Source organism: Aphelocoma coerulescens, chromosome 2 (assembly GCF_041296385.1).
Source record: "Aphelocoma coerulescens isolate FSJ_1873_10779 chromosome 2, UR_Acoe_1.0, whole genome shotgun sequence".
Classification (NCBI taxonomy): Eukaryota; Metazoa; Chordata; class Aves; order Passeriformes; family Corvidae; genus Aphelocoma; species Aphelocoma coerulescens.
In genome coordinates this window covers 164,736,497-164,759,471 of record NC_091015.1, presented here as the reverse complement: position 1 = coordinate 164,759,471, position 22,975 = coordinate 164,736,497, and positions in this window count along the sequence as shown.

Here is a 22,975-nt window from a genome sequence, read left to right as displayed (position 1 = left end):
ACTGTTGTCCTCATCATCATTTCCCTTCCCAGGGCCCAGTTGTACTGTGGTTTCCTTCTGCCTCATATATTTCCTTATTCATCTGCAAATCACTGATACGGGCACCTCACAGCCAACATCTGTCAAATGATGCACACATGGATCAAGCTCTGACTTCTCAGCCAGGCTGGCCACTTCAAATTTCTGCCACCATTTTCCACCAACCCCTCCTTTGGAGAAAGTAATTTTGTGCCTCAGAGGTCTGCACTTCCCTGCAAACTCCCGAAAACTCAAGCCCACCAACCCACCACAAACGCTCAGATATTTTCATGCCTCCCAAGCTATTTGTAATGAAAATGTGTGTCACATATACAGAGCTGTTAACAGCACTCTTTTGCCAAGGCTACTCAGAGAAAGAGGAGGAAATGTACAGGCCCTGTGCACAGCTTATTTTAGCTTCTTTGTTCCAACAACCCACAGATTCACACCTCCCATTCTATTGCTATCAACAGTATTTTTGCCATATACAGAAATGTCTTAACATCTTTCTCAGTGCAGTTGTTCATTTGAGGTCAGTATAAAATCTCTAAGATTATTTGCCTAGATTTTTTTAAGTTCCTAAACAGCATCTCAGTCAAAGCTCTGTCTGTCTGCTGTAAACTTCTCTTGTGGTAGTCTGAATTCCCCCTACCGTCAGTGTATTATTCACTCCCTATAAAAGCCTCCTGAGACTGGATAATTCTCTTTATTTTTAATGTCTATTGCCTTATCCAGAGCTTTCAGTGGTCCTTCTTCATTTCATACCAGCTCCAAAACAGGGTCTGGTCCCTTATCAAGGACACAGTCTCCAAAAATAGGAAAGAGGTCTAATTTTTCACAAACTAACCTACTATTTTGTGACTTTTTGAGCTCACTATTTAATCCATACTGTTTACACATCTTGCTTTTCCTCAGGGTGCAGTACTTGCTAAACTTCTGTCCTATTTTAAATCACCCATTTGTGCTCAGGGCACAAAGTTGAAAACCAGAACCAAAAACTCAGCTATCATCAGAAGTATTTCCCCAAACAGCACGGTTTTGGGGGGCACCTTCCACCAGCCAGTTCCCATTGCTGCTGAAGCATACCTCAGTTCTCTGTGTTTCTGGAGACTGGGGCAAGGTCTCTCACCCCTCGATCTCCACCATCCCTCTCCTCAGGGTAGCTCCTTGGGTTGCCTCTTAGTGATCACCAAGAGGAATTGGAATTGTCCCGTTCCTACCCCAACCTGCCCTTTCTCTAATGACAACAGCTACACATGACAAAATATAGCAGCTTCCAAGGGCAATGTGAGTGATTCCATGCATCATTAAAAACATGCTGAGACTGCAAAGGTAAAGCACACACAAGTCAGCTTTTGCAGGGCAGTCTTTCATGCAGAGTATTTAAAGATTTAGATGCGAAATTCCCGATGATTTCAAATTAAATCCAGTACTTAGCAGTCTTTGAGGATCTGCATCATTCCCCAGAGGCTGAAATAGTAATCGAGATGGATGGGCATTGCATGCCATACTACCACCACCGAGTCTGTGGTAGACAGAATGCATTCCCTAAAGAGCTTAACAGCCATAAAGAGCTCTGTAAAAAGCCCCGACCTTTCAGGGAATTACAGCATTCATTCCTCTTTGATGTGTTGTGCTTCTCTTGCGCATCTAAAATCCTATCAAGCGAATTAGAAATATCCTCTTCTACCAGCTGCCCAGAGGCCAGCAGAGAAAGACCGTGTAAAATCTCTCATGTATTTCTTGGGATCTTGGTCATGCCTGGGATACAAAATCTCTGCTAACCCTGAGCCTGAGTCACAACACACAGATATTTGCAGTCTGTTGACATGCCAGGGGATGAATATCCAGAAACAGTTGAATTTCTTTCTCTTCCTCCTGTGTGTCTCACCTGCATTGCATACAGGACAGCCCATGATTCAAAGCGCTTCTGTCTTTGCAAGGTTTTCCTGTTACAGCCCAGAAAACAGTAGCAAGGCAAAGCTGCAGAATATGCAGCCCTTAGTCACACTGCAAATATATCAGGGCCCAGCAAAGCTGAAGATCTCCAATTCTGCACCAGAAAATGAGTCCCTGACTGCAATGTGGGGGAGCCTATTAGGCCTATTAGGCTTAGGGAGCTATGCCAGCCTAGCTTCCTCCTGGGCTCCGAGCAAGCTCTGCCCTCCCTCCACAAGCACCTGCCAAGAGGAAACAGCACAGCCATGTGCAAGGGCAGTTTCTTCCTTCCTTGTCCCTCTGGGGTTTGGTCTCTCTAAGATGTGTGCACAAGAGTCACATTAGTCAGGCTAATCAGAATTAATAAGCACTGCTAGCAGATGTGGGCTCTGTGAGCAGAAAGGCTGCGGGAAGTGGAATTGCCACGTTAGGGATATGAGCACAGGTCACTCTGCCTCTTCTGCACCTGTATTCCAGGTGTAAGGGCAGGAGTGGCTCTGGGCAGGAATTTGGGAGAGGACAGGTCTGATCTCCCCAGCTACTCTGGGTCAGAGGAAGATGAGGAAGACATTGCAGAGGAACCTAAGCCACAAAGTAATAAAGGAGGACTGGAAGGACAGAGACTCAACAGGTTAAACAACAAACTTAGTTCCATGAAGGGCAGGGCTAGTAAGAACAAGGATAAGGAAGGTAGGACAGGGGAAAACAGACAGGCAGTGCAGGGACATGATACCCAGCAAATGATGACAGGAAAACAAGGGAAGGCTGGCTTGCTTTTCCTCTTCTGGACACAATTAGTCCCAAAACAGGAGCTCTGGGGAGGATGCCAGTGCTTGGATCAGAGCTGGAAGACTCCCATTTTAGGAAGAAAAAGCTTTAAAGCAGAGCACTTTAGCACCTTCCCATGGTGAGGCCCAGGAAAGGGATGAGGGTGATCTCCCCACATTCATCAGAGCTTTTTTTTTTTGGTCTTACAGTAGAAAACAGGAAGGCCTCCTGTGTGCTGGGAAAGAGGAAGAGTGTCTTTATCCCTACACCCTTGGGAAGAGGGTGCTGGGGATGCAGGAGGGGATCTGGTGTGGTGTGGGTGCTCATGGACTCGTATAAGCACCCATTGTAAATGCCAGCTACATGACGAGCAGGATTGTCATGGGAAGTGCTGGGTGATGCTTATGACAGATGGTGCCACCTGAAATGTCACATCACAGCACATGTCCCATGCTCTGCAGGGCATCCCAGGCAAGGCAGACTGGGATTGCAGCCATGTCTCCAAGCACAAGAAATGATCGATCACTTCACTGCAGTATTTCAGTGCTTTGTGGTGGGCCCTGTTCGGCTATCGGGACCTAATAGGGATGCAAGGGAGAATATCCACTGCAACCATAGAATCATAGGATCATTTGGCTGGAAAGGACCTACAAGATCATCAAGTTCAACCCTTCTCCCAGCAATGTCAAGGCCACCACTATGTCCCTAAGTGTCACATCTACACATCTTTTAAATACATCATGGGATGATGACCTACACTTCTCATCCTTCTGATTCCTTCTTATTCAAATCAGTCAAAAAGCACCCAGACTTCCCTGGCAGAGATATGACTTTCTCTAAGAGTTCTTATAAGCAACCAGTGCTGGCAGGATATCAAGGTCTTAGTTCATGAAACTGTCCTTCTTCATGATTCTTTGCTATAGTGTCAGAGATCAGATTAATTTAGGTATGGAGGTATGGGTCTGAGTTCTAGCACAAGTGATTTTGCTTTTCCTTCACACCTGTATGCAGAGCTAAGAGCCCAACTCAGGACTGAGGTTCTTCTTTCCAGCTGCTCTGCAACAAGGAAGAGCCTATCAGATGAAATAAAGCCGAGTTTACACGGAGGAGAATGTTAACCTCACATCGATCCCAGGGAAAGCTCACAGAGAGGAACTTCTGCCATCACAATGGCAGAAGGTAGCAAAATAATGGAATCATAAAATATCCTGAGTTGGAAGTGACCCACAAGGATCATCATGTCCAACTCCTGGCCCTGCACAGGACCATCCCCAAGAGCCACACACCATGTGCCAAGAACTCTGATCCAAACATATCTCCTCCAAGCATATCACCTGTGCTCTCCTCAGTAGGAAAAGCCAAAGAGCAAGGACTAGTCTGAGCTCCAGTCCCAAAAGAAACTTTCTTGAAGGCCTTGCAGGAGACCCCTTGGCTTCTCTTTTATCCTTCAGTAGACCTTAATACGACTTTCCTGACATGTCCTTAAAGCAACCAAACAAATTTCCCTCTATATGGTTCAAGTACCCAGGAGCAAAATAGCAGCAAAGGTTTTTGTTTAGAGCAGTTTTATTTCCATCTCCTCCAAAAGATGACTCTAAAACAGGCCTAGAAGTGCTTGTTTGTCTCTACAGATGGAGAAAAGTAGAAATTGCTGCATATTAGTTAAACAGATTCCCCCAAGGGACTTGCCCAGGGGAAGTGCATATTGGAGTAGGGCATGGCATTAAAGCCTTGGGCCAGAGCCCAGCTGTTGGCTCATCCATCCTTTGATCCCACAGTCAGCATCTCTCCAGAGAAGGATTCTTATAAATTCATTCCTGAAGTTCATTAGAACAGCAGCCTAGACTAAAGCCCAGTACCAACCCCTTGATGTTTTGGATAGCTTGGAGACTGCCCAAATCCTGTCTTCCCAGGGAAGGCCTCTCTTGATTGATTGTATTTAGAGCTGGAAATGCCGCCCTGCCCGCATCACTTGGAAAACACGATGAGCTCAAGACGTCGGTTCAGATGGACTTCTCTGCACAGCTGCCCATTTGCAGAGCATGTGGTGGGAATCTGTTGATAGGTTCTTGACAGAAGTTATGGCTTGTTTATCTGGTAGCTTTACTTTGTGCCTCCGATCCAACCCGGAAACCCTTCCTCTTCTAACCTCTTGGCCTGCTATTATACACAGAATCGTCTACATGATAATTTTGGTAACCATGATTCATCTTACAACAAACACTGCATAAAGTAAACAGATTTGTATTGTCATAATTAAAGCAAAGGATTGGATGGTTTATCCATACAATCCTAACAGTTCTGCCACTGCTAGCACTGTACCTGACCTGCAGAGCTTTCAGTAAGTCACTGTAGGGTGTATTAACCCATGGAGTATCAAAACAGGCACAACCCTGCTGTTTCTCAAGGCTGGAAGGAACTGGAAGCCAGCAGGACTTCTTTCTAAGGTTACTGCTTGCCTAACGGAGGTGAGAAAACATCTCCCAGTCATCCCAGCATCAGCCCATTTAAACTGGAGCCTGTTTTTCAGAAAGCCTGCAGTTCTGCTCTAATTTCTCTGAGGTTTAGAGAAGATACAGCTCCTTCTTTGTCTTTGCAGTGCTACGTTCCAAAGCCACAGATATTTGTTCTTTGTCTAACAGATAACTACACCCTGAAATGCCAGACCTTTTTTTTCCCAGCAAAGATATTTGTAAACAACCCTCTATTCCTGCATTCCAAAAAAAAATTAAATTACTCTATCTCTTCCTATGAAGCGTGTTTCCAGGGTCAGGCTTTCTGGTGGTTATTTGCTGAGCTTCTTCAGATGTTTCAGCTGCCTTTTCCACATCAAGGCATCAGAAGAAAGATGGGGATGGGGAACAGAGGGGAGTTAGTCTATCAGTCGATTTAAAGTAGGTTAAATCCCTTCTTTACACTGGGGCAGAAGCAGGGTGAAACAAATGGACTGAAGGACACAGTTCATGTTCCAGGACACAGGACCATGGTGCTTCCATACCCACCACCCGAGATCCAGATCTGCCAGCACCAATGAGCATCCTTAACATTTTTGGCTTCCTTTCAGCCATCATGCTATGTCTAGATCTCCCAGCAAAGCCCACATACTCTGCATATGGGAGCTGTGTGTGAAGCTCTCCCAAGCCCACAAGGATTGGAGAAGTGGGTGGAAGGGTGTTCCCTGTATGTTGTCTCTACAGCTGCCATGTCTAATACCAACAGCAGCAGCTACCAGTACAAGGGATGTGGATGCATCATTTGTAACTTAACTTTCCCGAACAACAGCACAGCTGTTTGTCCTGCACTATGCTGGGAGGCAAGAAAAATCAGTTGGTTCTGCCATGAGTATCCTGGAGGGTTATTTGTCAGCAATGCTGAGCGAGGGAGCAGCAGAATTCCAAGGGAGGGATGCACAGAGGAGGGCAGGACACCTGCACAGAACATAGCTGTGCAGGTAAGGGTGGCAAATGTGGAGTGTTTGCAGTAGTAACTGTGTGATGGAAAAACAGGGCAAGGTTCTGGCAGAGGCAGCAGCAGGGAAGAGGTGGGGAAGTCTCTTCCTGTGTGGCAGGCAGCAGAGGCCTGTGGGTTGTTTAATATACCCTCAAATTCCTGCTATGTGATGCAAATAAGACATCACCCAGATCCCAATCCAGCACCCAGAAGCAGCCAGGGAAGATGTCAGAGGAGTGTCTGCTGTCTGTTCTGGGCTGTTCCTGGAAGTCTGTCTCACTTGCCATTCCAGTGGCATGGTGCAGTTGGGGACCTTGCAAGATCTCCTGCCTGTGGACTCCAGCACGTGGCTGAACACCTGAGGACACAAGCACCTAAAAAGCAGGAAAACAAATTTGCCATAAATCCAAAAGGGACAAGTTCGTGCAACAATGTGTTTGTGTGTGCATGTGGCGAGAGAAAGAAATTATTCAATGTGAATGGGGAGAGGACTCACAAACCCTCACCATGAAGGCACAACCCCTGAAGACACCGGGGAGATGAGAGGCAGGACACAGGTACAGTGAGGAGGTGTGGGGTGAAAGCAAGAAGGAAATTAAGGCACAGTCTCTGCATTCAGGTTCCAGTGAAAGATGTCAGGGGTTTATCTACACCACATCCAAGGGTGTCCTTAAGGGGTCTGGGGAGTTTCCCCCTTGCCAGGTGGGAGAGCAAGACAGCAGCATGGGCACCAGCAGGCGACGTGAGCAGATGAAAACCACAAGATAACTTTTGTGGGGGAGGGAGCTTTTTAATGCAACTTCAGAAGAGAAGGAGAGCCCTTCATTGTCTTTCCAGTTCCCCTCAAGGACAAAATTTCTTTCCTGTACATGGCAAGGTTCAATTTTTTTCCCTGCCATCAGCAAAAATCTTTCACAGATTAAATATGTTCTAACAGCTCTCCAGGGGAGCCTCTTTGTCCAGCTTGCAATGCATAAAATCACAGGAAACAGCCTGCCTGAGGGCCTTTCTCAGCAACTGGAGAAAAGATAAAGCTGCTGGGACACAGGCATAAATATCCCATTGGTTTTAGACTCAGGCTTCATCCTGTGAAGTCTCATCCCTTTTGCCTGCAGCAGGACCAGAGGATGCTCAGCACCAGGCAGAATGGCTGTTACACCTGTCTTGGGCACTGCACCAGAGCAGATGTCGCATTTCCAGGTCCTTTCACCTTTCCATGCTTTCACAGCTCTTCCCAGCTGGAACCTATAGAACATACTGATTTTGATTAACATGTACAGTTAATCTTTCCTGAGCAGGATTTTGACCCAGGTGTCACTTTTAAAACCCCCATACACCTGTGTGGGGAAGGGCACAGGACTATGGCAGGCACACAGTGGAATAAAGGGCTCCAGTGGGCAGGCAAATCATGGCCAAGTGCCGGATTTTATTTTTGAACTTCACTTCCAGTCCTCCCAGTGTTCAATTCCTCACAAGCTTTGCTCTGAACTTATACCTGTGTTACAGCCATCCCACCCTCTCTTCTCACCCATCCTTACTCAAACCAGTGCATGCAGTGAACTGGAACCCAGCTTTTCCTGCACAGAGGTGGGATCCTGAAACTGGGAAACCCCAAGGCTGCTCTGCACCAGTAAGTTTGATGTCGTGTCAGCTGCCACCAGCCCTGTACTCAGCAACTTGGCAGGAATCCCTAGCTTTGACTTCCTCCCACAGCAGCATCTGCCATGCCAGCATCCACAGGGAGACCATCACAGGAGTTGTTCCCCAGCATCCCCTTCCCAGGCTTTCTGGAGCAGCTCAGAGCAGCTCCACATCAATTTTTCTGTGTTTAAGTAACTTTCCCAGGACCACTTAGGACATATTGCTCGGTCCAGGTGGCTGGTATCCCTGTGCTGAAGGAATCTTTCCTTTTTCCTGCATCTCCTCCCTTCCCATGGGAACAGGATGCTCCAATGACAAGACACTGCATTGTATCCTTTGCTCATATGAACAGTACTGGTTACAATTACTGTTTAAGGAAATTCTATAAACACACACAGCAGGTTTAAGCTTTCTTTTTATTTATTTTAATTAAATAGTCGTGGATAAAAAATGGCCAAACTTCTCAAAAAACCAGCAGTAAATCTGAAGATTTAAACAAGGTCAAGGAATCATAATCCTTTTCCTTGAAAACTCTCTTTTAGATATATAAACTCATATGGGATGGGAAGAGGGAAGTTTGCTGAATTTCCCCAAGAGACTTCAGTGACCCACCATTACCTCTGCATTACACGGATGCAAAGCAGAGAGGATCTGCTTGCACCATCCTTTTCTGCAGCTTTTTGTGGATATTCTGCAGCAGAATTATTTCAGAAAATGGCCAAATCCATGGTCTGATGCTGCTAGCCAAGCAGTGACCAAACCAACCACTGCCCTCTGCTGAACACAGCCTGGAATCCCCACGAAGCTTCCAGTGGTCCAGAAAATTATGGTTGAAAACCTGTTTTGCTGGGAGGATGGGAAAAAAAATCAAATTACTCCCTTAGATCATGAACGTTCCCTTCAGGTCAGCTGCCAAAATCCTATATTTCATGGCTTCCATGTTGTATTCCTGCTGCCCTGTTGCATCTTTACAGCATATTTAAGTATCTCCTTCAACCTCAGAATATTAATCACTCTGTTAACTTACACAGTTCAGGTTCAGTTTCCCTCACTACAAGAGCTCAAGGAGCCCTGGGTGTTTCCTCATGCACACCTTGGTGTGCTGGACCCTGCAGAAATCCCTGTTGGGGTCTCCTGTCCCTGAGCTCCAGCTCCCTGTTGGCAACAGACAGCACTGTTTGTTCATGGCCCTTGGCAGTAAGCACTGAGGAGGCTGTACCCCAAATTCTGTGCTCAGTTTTGGGCCCCATGACATGAAAGACATTGAGGTGCTGGAGCAAGTCCAAAGAAGGGCAACAGAGCTGAGGAAGGGACTGGAGCACAAGTCTTGTAAGGAGTGGCTGAGGGAGCTGGGGGGGCTCAGCCTGGAGAAAAGGAGGTTCAGAGGGGACCTTATCACTCTCTACAACTCCCTGATAGAAGGTTGTAGCCAGGCAGGGGTCAATATCTTCTCCCAAGTAACAAGAGAGTGAACAAGAAGAAATGGGCTCAAGTTGTGCCCAGCGTAGGTTTAGGTTGGATATTAGGAAAAATGTCTTATGAAAAGGATGGTCAAGCATTGGAACAGACTACCTAGGAAGGTGATGGAGTCACAATCCTTGGAGGCATTTAAAAGACACATAGATGTGACATTTAGGGACATGGTTTAGTGGTGGACTTGACAGTGCTGGGTTAACAGCTGGACTTAATGATCTTAAGTGTCATTTTCCATCTAAAGGATTCTATGATTCCATGGTTTTTAGTCCCCCTCAGAGCTTGTTGTACTGTCCCTGTACTGTACCTGTCCCCAAATCCCCGAGGTTCAGTCACCCCTACCCCAGGGCAGTCCTTGCTTCAGGACCTCTGGCATTGCTGGAAATGGTCCCCAGAGCTACATTTAGCTGAAGGCAAAGGGTGGGGAGGCCCTGGCACAGACTGCCCAGAGAAGCTGTGGCTGCCCCACCTGTGGAAGTGTTCCAGGCCAGGCTGGACAGAGCTTGGAGCAACGTGGTGCTGGACAACGCAATTTTTGGGCACAGCAGTAGGAGGGGATTGATGCTCAGCCTTGTCAGGGAGGGGGCCAGCTGCAGGTCATGTCCCCCTTGGGGCTCCTCAGCACTCTGACAGGGTCCCGCACACGAGCTGGGCCGTCCCCGCTCCTCGGCGCACCCGGGGCCTCGCCGGGCCGAGGGGAGCGGAGCGGGACGGGCACCGCGGCCGCCGCGAGATGGCGCTGAGGGAGAGGCCGAGGCGGGAGCGCCGCGGGCCCTCAGGGACGGGACCGCGGCCCCTCGAGGGCGGGCTCAGACCTCGTTCCCCAGAGACAGGATCTCCTCTATCCTGGGGCTCGGACCTCGTCCCCTCGGTAACAGGACACCCAGTCCCTTGATGCGGGGCTCAGCATCCCCTTAGTGACCGCAACCCCAGTCCCTCGCTGGTGGGGCTCAGACCTCGTCCCCTCTGATCAGACACCAGTCCCCTTAGTGCCAGGAATCCCCCTCTCTGCAGTGGGGGCTCAGACTACATCCTCTGAGGCAGAACCCTCACTCTGGCCCTTGGCTGGGGGGGCTCAGATCGTGTTCCCTCAGAGGCAGGGTCCCCCTGCTCTTCAATGGGGCTCAGAGACACATGAGGCAGGACCTCTGTGGTGGGGCTCAGACCTTGACCCCTCAAACCCAGAACCTGCAGACCCTCGGTAGAGTGTCCCCTAAGAGGCAGGAGCTCCCTGCCCTATGGTGGAGCTCAGACCACGTCCCCTCAGGGGCAGGACCCCTACTCCATCCCTTGGTGGAGTGCTCAGACCTCTTCCCCCCCGGAGGCAGGACCCCCACTCTGCCCTCTTGATGACCAGACCCAGGGTGCTGGAGCTCTCCGAACACTCCTCCAGCTGTCTGTAGTCAGGAGCAGGACCCAGGCCAGGTATTGACGGCTGTGGCCAAGGCAAAAACCACTGGGACCACGGCCATAGTAAGAAGCCCACGCTCAGCAACAGAGGGAGCCCAAAGATGCTCTGGGCAACCCTGCTTTCCTCAGCCTGTGACACAGGAAAAGGGACACACTCCTCTCTTTGCCCATCCCCACACATAACATAACTGAGTTGTGGCTCCATCGCTCAGCTGCTCTGAGCCTTGAACAGTCTAAGTGCTCCCAAAACCAGCACCAGCCAGGCATGGGACATGGTCAGGGCTGAGAATTGGTTTTGGGCACGGTCACAGCTGGGAGTTGGCTTTGGGTGATGCTGTGCAGGAGTAGCTCCTCTAGCCAGGCACTGGGTGTCAGCCTGCTACAGGCTCTTCTCCTGTATGGTTCCCCTGTTCTTGTTGTGGCAAACGTTTGTTTAAATGCCCACGGGATAGCCCTGGGATAACCTTTCCCACTACAACTCCTTCCTCTGTACTTGCTGAAGACCCGGTTTGGTCCAAATGACCCCTTTCATCCTGTAGCCACATGAGGAGGTCACTATCCATGTCTTGACTTGTTTACTGAGCCATGTTCAGTGTCCTGGAAACACCTGGCTAGAGCTGCTGTCATGGTCTGGAATGCATACACTCCAGGGACAACTGGTCCAAGCCCAGGCCTCCAAGAGAACTGTGGTTATGGGTGCACTGCTGGACCCATGCCTGGGAAATGTTCTGGGTCAGTCACATCACTGGAGCACGTATGGGAATGTTTTCAGCTCCAATACAAACCTGCATAGTTACACACTGCACTAGACTCTGACAGTTTCCTGTCTGAAACTGTTTCATTTGTCATCTTCTTGAGTTGCTAGCAAATCAGAGGGGGAAAAAATGCTATGACTTATCCCTTCCATTCTCAAACACAAAGTGCTCCTGGTTAGGCAATGCCCGCATCAGGAATTTCCTTTGGGTTACCAAGTCACTACGGAAGGAAACAGTTCTGATGGAAATAAGTCACCTCACACCAGTCCTGGGAACCACTTACCTTGGAGCACAAAGCTCCAAAAGAGATCACCATGGTCACCTTATGCACTGTCCCCAGGCAGTAGCTGCATGTCTGGAAAAGCCCCCAAAAAGCTCTGTTCGGGGTCTTGCTCAACTACAGCCCTTCATGGGCATCCCCAGCAGTTCACAGTCAAGAAAAGACTTGAAATATAAAGGACTTAAAAGTCTCCAAGTACAATGTGCCGTAGCAAAAAGGCAAGAGACAGCAAGTATGTTGCCAAGGTCATGGATCCATGTCAAATGACGTCACCCACCCTCTACATTACAGAGAAGGAAGGACCCAGCCCAGTTCCTCTCTGATGTTAAGTCTGACTCTGGGACAATTTTTGGGTGTGAGAATGAGCTGGGCACTTGAAACATTTCTTTCTTCTTCTAAAAGCAGAAGTGGAGTGCTCAACTTTGCCTCAAGCTAACTTTGACTTGGGTCAGTCTAACACTAACTGAGAAAGGAGAGAAAAAAATCCCAGGAACAAACTGAACCCAAAGCTAAGTTCGGCATTCCTCTTGGCAGAAACCCTGAAACATGGGAATAATTAAACACAGTCAAAATGGCAAGTAACAAACTGAGAACAGCAATGATCATCTTCCAACGCCTTCCTATTGACAAATTCCATACCCTCACTCTGGCAGTCCCTGTGCAGTTCTTTCCTCAACTTTACCTCTTGCACACTGAAAGAGGCTTGATGCCTTTCTTTGGGAAGGTTTCCTAAAATGTCTCAGAAGTTTAGAAACACTATGCTCCTTCCCAAGCTGAAGATGTCAATGTCCAATTTATTCCCACTTGATCCTCCACTGGTACTACCTTTGAATATAAATACGTTTTTTACCACAATATATTTAATATAAATACTTCTTTTTCATCCAGACTTCTTTTGCTTTGCTTACAAACAGCATCTTTCAGCTTTGGTTGACTAAGTGATTCATATGCTTGTAACAAAAAATACATCTCACTTTCCCTGATCCAAGCACAGTGTGAATTTCCTGAGACTGTTCTGCACTCTGTGGACCTGCTTGTAACCCTCAGTGCTTAATTCCTCCTTTGTTTTCCTTAGGAACAGAAACTTCCATGGTTCAAAATGCAGCAAGGGAGACAATATTTCTCTTATCCCACTTCTGTCCCTCATTGCACAAATCTCTCTCTGTGACACCCAGCCTGCTGCAAAGCCACGAGGCATCCATATGCTGGGAACATTTTTTGACGTTCCTTTCCTAATCCATTTGAACCCTAACAATTTGACAGGTCAGGCAGACCTAACAGGTTTTGCTCCCAGCTGGCAGAGCAGAACAGAAGAGCTCATCCGTCTTTAAGCAGGACCCAAAGGACCAGGAGGCCACATCAGCCTCCAGCCCTGTGAAATGAATAATTTGGTGGAGTGCTCAGGGAGACAATCACCAGTAATCCGGGAGCCTTTCCCTCTAATTCATGCTCACGAGGACAGGGCATGTAACCTGCCTGTGACTCATCTCGTTCTCAGGCAAAGTGCCACAAAGGAAGAACACTCAAAACGGCCCAGGACAACTCTCCGCTGCTTCGCTCCAAGTAAAACAGGAGAAGGAGAGGCAGGTGCAGAGTTGTTTCCAAACAGATCCACAGAGAAAAGGTGGTGACACAGCAATTCACACAAGCCCAAAACAGAGCACAACTCTGACATAAGCAGCCTCTTTTACAACCCAGCCTAAGGAGGGGGGCAGCTCACCTGGCTGGGGATTTGATCTGTTTCTGACTGACAAGTCAATGCAGAAAAACGCGGTGATGCATCAGTCAGAAAGAGTTGTGCGCAGCAGCCAGGCAACTCCAAAACTTACCCCTTCTCCTCTTTTCTGCAGAATTGTGTCCCATAGGTCAACATAGGCTATTATTTCAGAGGCAGAGGAGTCCCCAGCCTTGCAGATGAAATGTAGACTCCATGGAGGAAGTACAGTGAATGGCTATATCTGGCTAAATATCCATGTGAAGAAATGGTATCATTACCACCTTAGCACTGTTTTTCATCAGAGCTCTGGGGTTCCCTATACCCTCTACCCTAAAACATTAACCTATCCTGGTAGATATTATGGTTTTCTCAGTATACTGACACCTTGCTTAGACCACATTAAATTTCTATGTCGGCACTGTGAGAACTAAAGTAACTTTTTTTCTAAGCAGTTTCATTCACTTTGTCCTGGTTTAATGCATGCACTTTCAATTCACTTCTTGGTTAGTCAATTTAAAATGCAAAGATGTCTCTGCAGAGATGAGCTACTGCCTTGGCACACATCACAGGCTTATTTCTCTGTGCTTTAGTTTAGCCTGGTTCTGGAAGCGGAAGCTCTGGAAACTCCAGCAGGAAGGACTAACCTGGCTAGTATTTGTAGGGTGCTATCTACATTCTAGCTGAGACAATTTCAACATTAATATTGACTGTATTTATTTTCCCCTACATTTGCTCACGCAGGACTCACACAGGACCCCTAATCCTCTTCCCACTCACATCCATCTGATGAGCTGAGCCCAACCCTTTAGATGTGAGTTGATACCAAAGCTGTAGTGTGGGGGGGCAGAGAGACATGGGGAGCAGGGCAAATACAGCTACAGCCATTCAGGGAGAGGAGCTGGCATAAGCCAGCAGGAGCAGAACGGATGGGGCAGGGGCGTTGGGTAGAGCAGGTGTCCTGAGACTATGAGGTTGCTGGCAAGTCTGAGGCCATGGTGGTTTAAGAGAAGAGGAGAGTGGTAACAGCTCAGAGAGCAATAGATAGGGTGCTCTGGTCAGACTCATTCAAAACTCTGAGTCCATCCTTTGTATGTACAGAAATGTAGTGGGAGGAGTTCCTCCTTCCCTCCCTGGGGAGACAACACCCAAGTCAACCTCATCAGTAGAGGATGGCCCCACCCAAAGACAAGGAAGAAGAAAAGGCATTAGTGACTTTCATGAAGAGGCCCTGCTGCATCCCAAATAATCTTCCTTGCTGATAGTACAGGAGCCAGCAAAGCTTAGAATCACAGAAACATAGAATATCCTGACTTGGTTTCATGTCATTCCCTTGGGTCCTATCACTGTCACTGGAAGAAAGAGACTGGTGCTGTTCCTCTGCTTCCCCTTGTAAGGAAGCTGTAGTTTGTGATGAGGACTCTCCTCAGTCTCCTGTTCTCCAAGCTGAATAAGCCAAGTGACCTCAGCCACTCCCATATGACTTCCCCTCCAGATCCTTCACCATCCTCTGGATGCTCTCTAACAGCTTAATATCTTTCTTGAATTGCAGTGCCCAAAATTGCACATAATATTCAAGGTGAGGCCGCCCCAGCGCAGAGCAGAGCGAGACAATCCCCTCCCTTGCCCGGCTGGTGATGCTGTACCTGATGGCCCCAGGACAGGGTTGGCCCTCCTGTCTGCCAGGCCACTGCTGACTCACATTCAACTCTCCATCAACCAGGACATGCATGTCCCTTTCTGCAGCACTGGTCCCAGGCTGTCCATACATCCAGGGTTCTCCCATCTGTAGAAGCCATCACTTGCTGTTGTTGAATTTCATATGGTTGGTGTTTGTCCAGCCCTCTATTTCATCAAAATCTCTGCCTTCGAGGGAATCAACAGCTCCTCCCAATTTAGTTACCAGGGTCATTCCTCTTGTTCTTCTTGAAAACTGGGACAACATTTGCCAGCTTCCAACCTGTGTTGCACATAGATCCTACCAAGACAGAGAACATGATGGATGTCTTCAGGAGGGCTATTAAGCGTGCAAAGGGAAGCTCACAGTGAGATGAAATGAGGTACTGTATTTTTTAAAGTGTAAATTATGCCTCTGCTTTTACATCATATTTCCCACAGATTGGAAACTGCATTCTCAGGAATGTCCAAGATGATCTGTATCTCCATAAAAGCTTAGTCTTCATTAAACCAAGGAAATGCATCATTTGAAGGAAGCCTTTGTGCACTCCAGACACAAACTTCTCCAAAATCCCCCCCAGCTGAGACAAACTGCTCTGAGACTTCACCCTTCCAGGGTGAAGTAAGTTCCAGGGTACTTACTGTACCCTGGCAGGACAGGCAGCCACAGTGTTTCAGCTGACATTCTCGTTCTGGGAGAAGGTTCAAGTCCGCCCAAGGTTATAACCAATAAGTGAAATTAGCAGTGGCTTCATCTCAGTTAACCTCAAATTGCCTCTGTCTACACAGACATGCCTTGAAGCAACTGAACTCAAGCTTTCCCTTGGCGCTGGATCAAGCACCATGGATTTGCATTTGAGTTTTAGCCCATACTTAACATTTATGCAGACAATGGGCATATATGAGCACTTACCATCAGCTTCCCTTCCTTCTTCCTATTTCCACAGCAAATTGGCGAGGAGTGTTTCTGACAGGCTTTTAAAGCCCAAATGGTCAAAATAAATAGGTATGGTATTTACAGACTACTAAGGCTATAGGAATCAAAGTGAGAGCCTGCTACTGAACTGTAAAACTTGGATGCAGCCTGCATTAAATCATGACCTTTAGAGGTCCCTTCTGACCCAAGCTATTCTATGATTCTATGCAAGCCCCTCCACACACAGCACAAGACTTTACTGTGCAGAGAGATTGTATTCACATGTGACACACGGTCACTACAGGTGAAGAGTTAGAATGCTTGCAAATTCTTCCCTTCACCCTCATCATTCCCAGCGCTCTATGGCACAGAGGTCACTGGGGCTGCCTTCAGAAATCTAGTTTCACCCACTGAGTCCCACTACCTTCCCATTGGGAGACATAGGCAGTTGGAAAAATCAGTGGTGCTCTGGAGAGCCTGGGAATTTGGTTCATTGCAACCAGCTGTAGGAGCTGGTGATGCAGTTTGTTTATAACAATGTCAACATCTCTTCGTTCTTGCAAAATAAAGCTATGGGTGTATCATGGCCACAGGTCTATGGCAGTGCTCTAAAACTGGCAGCAATATCTTGCTGAGATGTGCAAATATAAGAAAGCACACAGAGAAAATGACTTAATGCAGACAAGGACAGAGCCGTGCCCTGTGCCTTCCCAGATCTCCAGGATGCTGTTCAGCACAACACCCTGTGCTTCACCACAGCAATCACCAGTGATGTGCTACAAAACTTCAGCAAGTGACAAGGCTCCTTGGGATCTGGCTAAAGGAATGCAGACACAGGCCAAAAGTAGAAGGTGGCCTACATGGAGAACAAGTTCTGCTGAGATATACCAGCCTTCATTCTCCTCTTTTGGGGATAACACCCACTCAGCAAATTTGAGCAGTCCATAAAAGTGACACAAACTGAATGATGGCTGGAGGAGGTGGCAGAAATCTGTCTTAGAGGAGAGCACAGGCTGAGCTACAGCAGATGTCTGCTTAGACACTAGTTAGACAAAATCCTCTTTTGTCTCTTTCCTTACAAAACCACAGTCAGATAAACATCAAGATCTTTTGATGTTCCTGAAATATTGTGGGGTCTTGGCAAAAGACACAGTGAGATGCCTGGGATTTGTTTACCTGGTCCATGCATGTGGTAGTTCAACAGCATTTCTCAGATCAAAAGGAGAGGCTAGGCTGTTTTTATTCCAAGTGCACAAGGTCTGAAATCCCCAGACCCCCTCATTTCTGTTTGTTTAGCATTTCCTTTGTGCGATTTTTCATTTCCATCTGAAAGTCTTCACTTTTGGATTCAGGTGCTGCAATGTGAATCAGATGCTGTCAAGGAATAACAATCTGTCCTCTTGAAATGACAAGGTGTCCCTTGCTTTTAAAACAAGAATCATTGGCATTGATATATTTGACAATTACAATATTACTGCCTGCTGGTCCCATTCCCCTTCAATCTGTCCCTTTTCCCACTGTCCTTCTGGATACATGGACACTTGCAGATTATAATTCTATTTTCCTATCTTCTGATAAATCCTCCCAGAGACTGTCAGGTATCCACATGTATCATTTCAAGCAATGTTTTCTACCTCTTCTTTCCTTTCAAACCATTATACCCTGGAAAAATGTCTACATCCATCACTGCTACTAAGTTTCAGACCATCTTTCTCAGTTCTGTCTAGGTACTGCAGGCTCCCACCAGCCCTTAGCCCGCCCTATGGCTCCACAGCCATAAGAGTGGCAGCTCTTCTTGTTTCAAAGATGATTTCACAGCAGAGGCAAAACAGAAAGAAGGAGGATGCTCACAGAAACTTTCAGAGGCTCCTTTCCCGAACAGCTTCCAAGACTACAGTCCTCAGGACCAAGCAGAGGCCTCTGGAAGACACCTGTGCCTCCAAGCCCTGTGGAACATCTCTGCCTGGCTGAGCACTGCCACCACACCTTGGGCCATGAGGGACTGAACAGACATACTGCTCCTCTAGCAGACATAAAGCACACATTGCACAGCTCCAGATCTTTTTCCCTCAGCCTATTTATAAGAAAGGATGTCAGTGTCAGGCACTCCTCACTCACTTGGCTGGGCTGCTCGGCACAGGGAAGGTGCTGGATGAGAGGCTGCCTGTTTTTCCCCTCCTAAACCCCTAATGCTACACCTTGTGGAAACTTTGGCCCAGACTCTGAGCTGGTGCAAATGACTATAGCACCATCAAAGGTGCTTAAGCTGCTGCAAATCAGGAAGGATTTGGATCCTTTGCCTCTGGTGCATCCCTGCATGTGCCGTGACTTTATAAGCAATAACTAAGAATAACATTCAGCTCCCAGCCTGAGTGCTGTGCAGAATATCAAAGTAATTCACCAGGAGTGCAATAACATGACTTTCTTCTGTCCTTCATGATCATAAAAATGTCCTCGCCTCCCACATCCAGGGAAACAGTGAAGTCACTTATACCCTCAATTATACTGAAATCAACAGAAGCAGCAGAGTCCTTGTTTTACCTGATGTTCCACTTGAGAAGGAGCAGCGTGAGAGGCTCTGTCATGGCAACTGCTCGTCCCTTGCAGACGAGCTGTCTCCAGGCCTCTCCGATTACATCTTTGCCGTTATAATTCACATCCTGCACTTATTAGTGATAAGGTCAATGGGAGCAATTACAATGGGAGCCACTGAAAACTCTGTTGTTGCACATGCTCCCAACGACACTCACTGTGCTACAGAAACCAAAAATAACTTCCTGGTCTCCCAGAGCAGCATGGAAAATATTTCCCTGTATTTTCTAGGTTATGGATAACTTCCCTTCTTTAGGTTTGCAGTGGTTATTTCTCCAGGAGAGCCAAATACAAATCTCCCTTGGGACATGGACCGTTTCCTCTGCTTTCACCCTGGAGATCTCCATGTCCTCTGTATGAGGGCAAGAAGTCACTCTCGCTCACTTCTCTGACTCCTATTTATGTGTACACATCTTTACCTCAATATTTTTCCTTTTCTTTTTTCCAACATCCTCAGACTTACCCTCTTACTTCAGGGCTTTTAATACCTGTATGAGGGTATGAGCTCTCAGTGCACACCCATGGCAGAGAGCAGTGACATTTCTTGTGTCCTGTGTTGTTCCTCTAAATGAAACACACAAAACCCCTGAAAGTCCCAGAGGCTCTTTTCTACTTTCCTAGTGAAGAGAAGGAAGTGTTCCAGGAGCTGCATTTCTTCCCTAAGAGAAACCACATCTGCACTGCCTAGACAGCATGACAGCAATGGACAAGGAAAATTACTTCTGCTCAAGAGATCTAATTTTTTTGCTTCTTCCTGCCATTTTCCCATTGCTTCCCATGCTGTCTGTCACTGCCTTCACCTGGCTCTGGCTCTGAGTGGCAAATGCAGAGACTGCCTCTCTGCACTGGCTTAAAAGCTCATGAATTATTTCTGATGCTCTATAAACATTATTTGTTTTTGACAAACAATTGTAAATTACAGAACCACACTGAGTGCTCAAAGAGACAGGAATGGGATATGAGAATCCAGCTGGGTTGAGAATGAGAAAGAGGTGTATCCAGGGACCTTTGTGAAGGTCTAATACTGCAGGTAAGTCACCATATCATAAAAGCCATTGGCACAAATTGTTCTTCTAGGGAAAATCTGAGTCCCTTTCCCCCATGTGTTTGAAAATACAACTCACACACACATGGGGTGACCCTAGAACTGCCATTGCAGTGACACCTGAAGACCTCAGATGCCAGCAAGGCCCTGCTGTACCGCCCTATGGAGATGAGGCAAATCCCTGACCCCAAGTACAATAAACAGGTAGGGCAGAGAGGGCAGAGCAGGCACAGGCAGTGCCGGGCAGGAGAAGAAGCGATTCAAAGTCCCTTCACTCTAAATTTATTATTGCACTAGTCACAGAGCGAGATTCCTTTGCTGGGACTGATCTATCTCACTGATCCCAGACTCACAAAAAAGCACATGAACTTCTGTGGTTTGAAGTGTACTAAAGGCTTTAACTTTCCCTGATCCAGATGCAAAAACACCAGCTTTCTTGACAGCTACAGCTGTGGTAATGTCTTGTTGTCAAAGCAAACATCTGTGTCTCATCTAACATATGGGGCAGCACAAAAAGGGACCAAGTTATTCTGATAATCAGGCTAAGACAAGGAAGGTTTTAAGCTGGTCTGAAGTGCTCTGCAGTCTCCAGAACACTATTAAATATATGAGGATGCTCAAGACCTGGAACAGGGATCACATGCCCTTTCCTGACCTCACATGCTGCATTCAGTTAGAGTGCCAGAGCATCACCATTTGTGAGCAGCCAGCTTCTCAGGAAGGAAGCCTGGATTCTGTAGGAAGGATTGAGTCCTGCAGGAATAGGATCTCCTCTGAATGGTAAAATTCCCAGCAGTCGCTCAGGTTCCTTCCAAGCCTATGGCCTCCCACCTTCTTCTCCTTCTTGCTCACCTGAAACCAAGACCCCAGCACTTAGACTCTACTCTCCACCTCCTTGACCCTGCTCTCCCTGATTCCTAGTCCTTTTCAAGAGCAGTCTTTCTTATATCTAGCCCATAAACCTCACCAGACTTCTTTTTCTCTCCCATGCCTTCTACATCCTCCATGGCCCAAACCTTGGGTGTTTTAGAGCCAGCCCATCCCAACATAGGGAACCACTTGGGTTACTCCGGCTCTTATGGGATCAGATGTGACAGCAGTGAACACAACAGAAAAGCTCTTCACTGAAGGAAATACAGGGAGTTCAGATCTAATGACTGGGAACCATTTCAAGTGTTAATCATTCTTTGTTGTTCTTTATCCAAATTGAAGCTAAATCTTAATCTCCTTAATCCCACTATTTCCATGTGAAAGGTCTGCAGGCAATGTGGGAGATAAACTCATTTATTTCTCTTAGAAGTTATGTCAAGGAGCACGATGGGAAGATCTGCATAGGCAGGAATTTTTAGGTACAGTCCCCCAGGGTGTGAAAGCCGTGTTCTTTTTTCAAACCTGATTAATTCTGCATCAGCTGGGCACATTACAGACACCATTTTCCTGAAGTCTACAGTGTATTCCCTGGGCCACAGCTGCTGCTTCTGCCACTACTTGCTATTTGTGGAGTGATTGCATCTGACAAATAGCAATGGGGAGACATTTCGGGAATGACTCAAAGGCAATTGCACATCCAATTTTATATCCAAGGACAGCTTTTCACTGGTTACAGAAATATGAATGGATGAGACTTACTCCCACTGGCAGCACCCTCTTGGAATCTTGTCACATCCTAAGCCATGAGTATCCATCACCCTTCAGCATTTCTCTGCTCCAGGGGCAATGACTATCAAGCCCTCAGCACATTTCTTGGGTTTCTCCCAGACTGGTGACAGTGTGCTGGGTTTGGATGTGTCCATTTATCCCTGAAGAAGCTGCTAGTGATTGATCTCTCCTACCTGAGATACCTTTGTGAGTCACCAGGATTTACTAACTGGCTTTTCTTTTCCAATCTGGGTGTCTTGAGACATTGCACGTAGCTGTGCTGGGATCTTGCTGATTTGCTCATCTAGTGGCCATCTACACCTACCATTTTTGCAGCCCTCTGCTGTTTGTCCCTTCTGGTGCTTCTACCTCAATCCTCATCCAATTTCCATTCTTTCCAGTCGCAACATTTCCATTATTACTCCCCAACACACACAAAATCCCTTCTCTCACTGACAGCACAACAACACCTTCATGATGGGACAAGATGCTGCTACATAGCCCACACAGACCTCATCATCTGAGACATTTCAAACACAGTCCCAAGTTCCTGTGGGAAATACTGCAGGATCAACAAATTCAGGCTCTTCAAATCCTTTCACTAGAAACAGCTGTAAACTTTTAGCCACTCTGGTGTAATCAACCAAGAAACACCATGAGCCAAGGGTTGAATGTTCACATGGAGCTGTCCCTAGGGGAAAATTTCTCTTTGCTGGTAGAGATTGGTGTGAATTTATCCCAGGGAGAGCTAAGATAACAATAACCCTGCCTTCCTCCCCTCCAGAACCATTCCACAGAGCAGAAACTCTCTCTGCCCCATCCTGGGGAGGTCTGTAACATGCTCCATGTCCACCAGTTTCACAGCACATGGCATTGCTGGGCAATTTGTGGAGTGGGAGCATGGTTAAGGGGATCCTTACGCTGTAGTGCTGAATTATCCATAGTGAGCAACCAGCCTGGAAATACTGAGTGCTCAAGCTGCATCAGGGTGATGAGAATTGAGGCTATTTCCCTTCACATCCAGTCCTTTCTGCAGCACTATCCAAAGCCCATTCAGGAAATGAAACAGCAAGCGGCAGATGTCAGTAGTGCAACTTGCAAGCTGCAACGTTGCTGAGCTTCAGATACAACCCCAGAGCTGGCATAATCCCCAAACAATTAAAAATGGATCTTCAGTGCTCCATTTCCAAAGCACCCAGGATATGAATTACTGGTGACAGAACATCGGTCAGGGTGGGATACAGCCACAGTAGTGACTCTCCTGAACCTGCAGGACCCACCTGCTAATGGGAACTGAGAGAACCCTCGTCCCTCACTGTGGGTAAAGCTGCCCCTGTCACCACATCCCTGCTACCCCTGCACAGAGAATCATTGAATCACAGAATCATTTAGGTCGAAAAGGACCTCTACAATCATTTACAGCCATTAACCCAGCACTGCCAAGTCCATCACTAAAGCATGTCCCTAAGTGCCACGTCTACACATCTTTTAAATACTTCCAGGCATGATGACTCCATGGCTTCCAGGGGCAGCCTGTTTCGATGCCTGACCACATTGCTCAAAACCCCATCCAGCCTGGCCTTGAACACTTCCAGGAATGGGGCAACCACATCTTCCCTGGGCAACCTGTGCCAGGGCCTCACCACCCTCATAGTAAAGA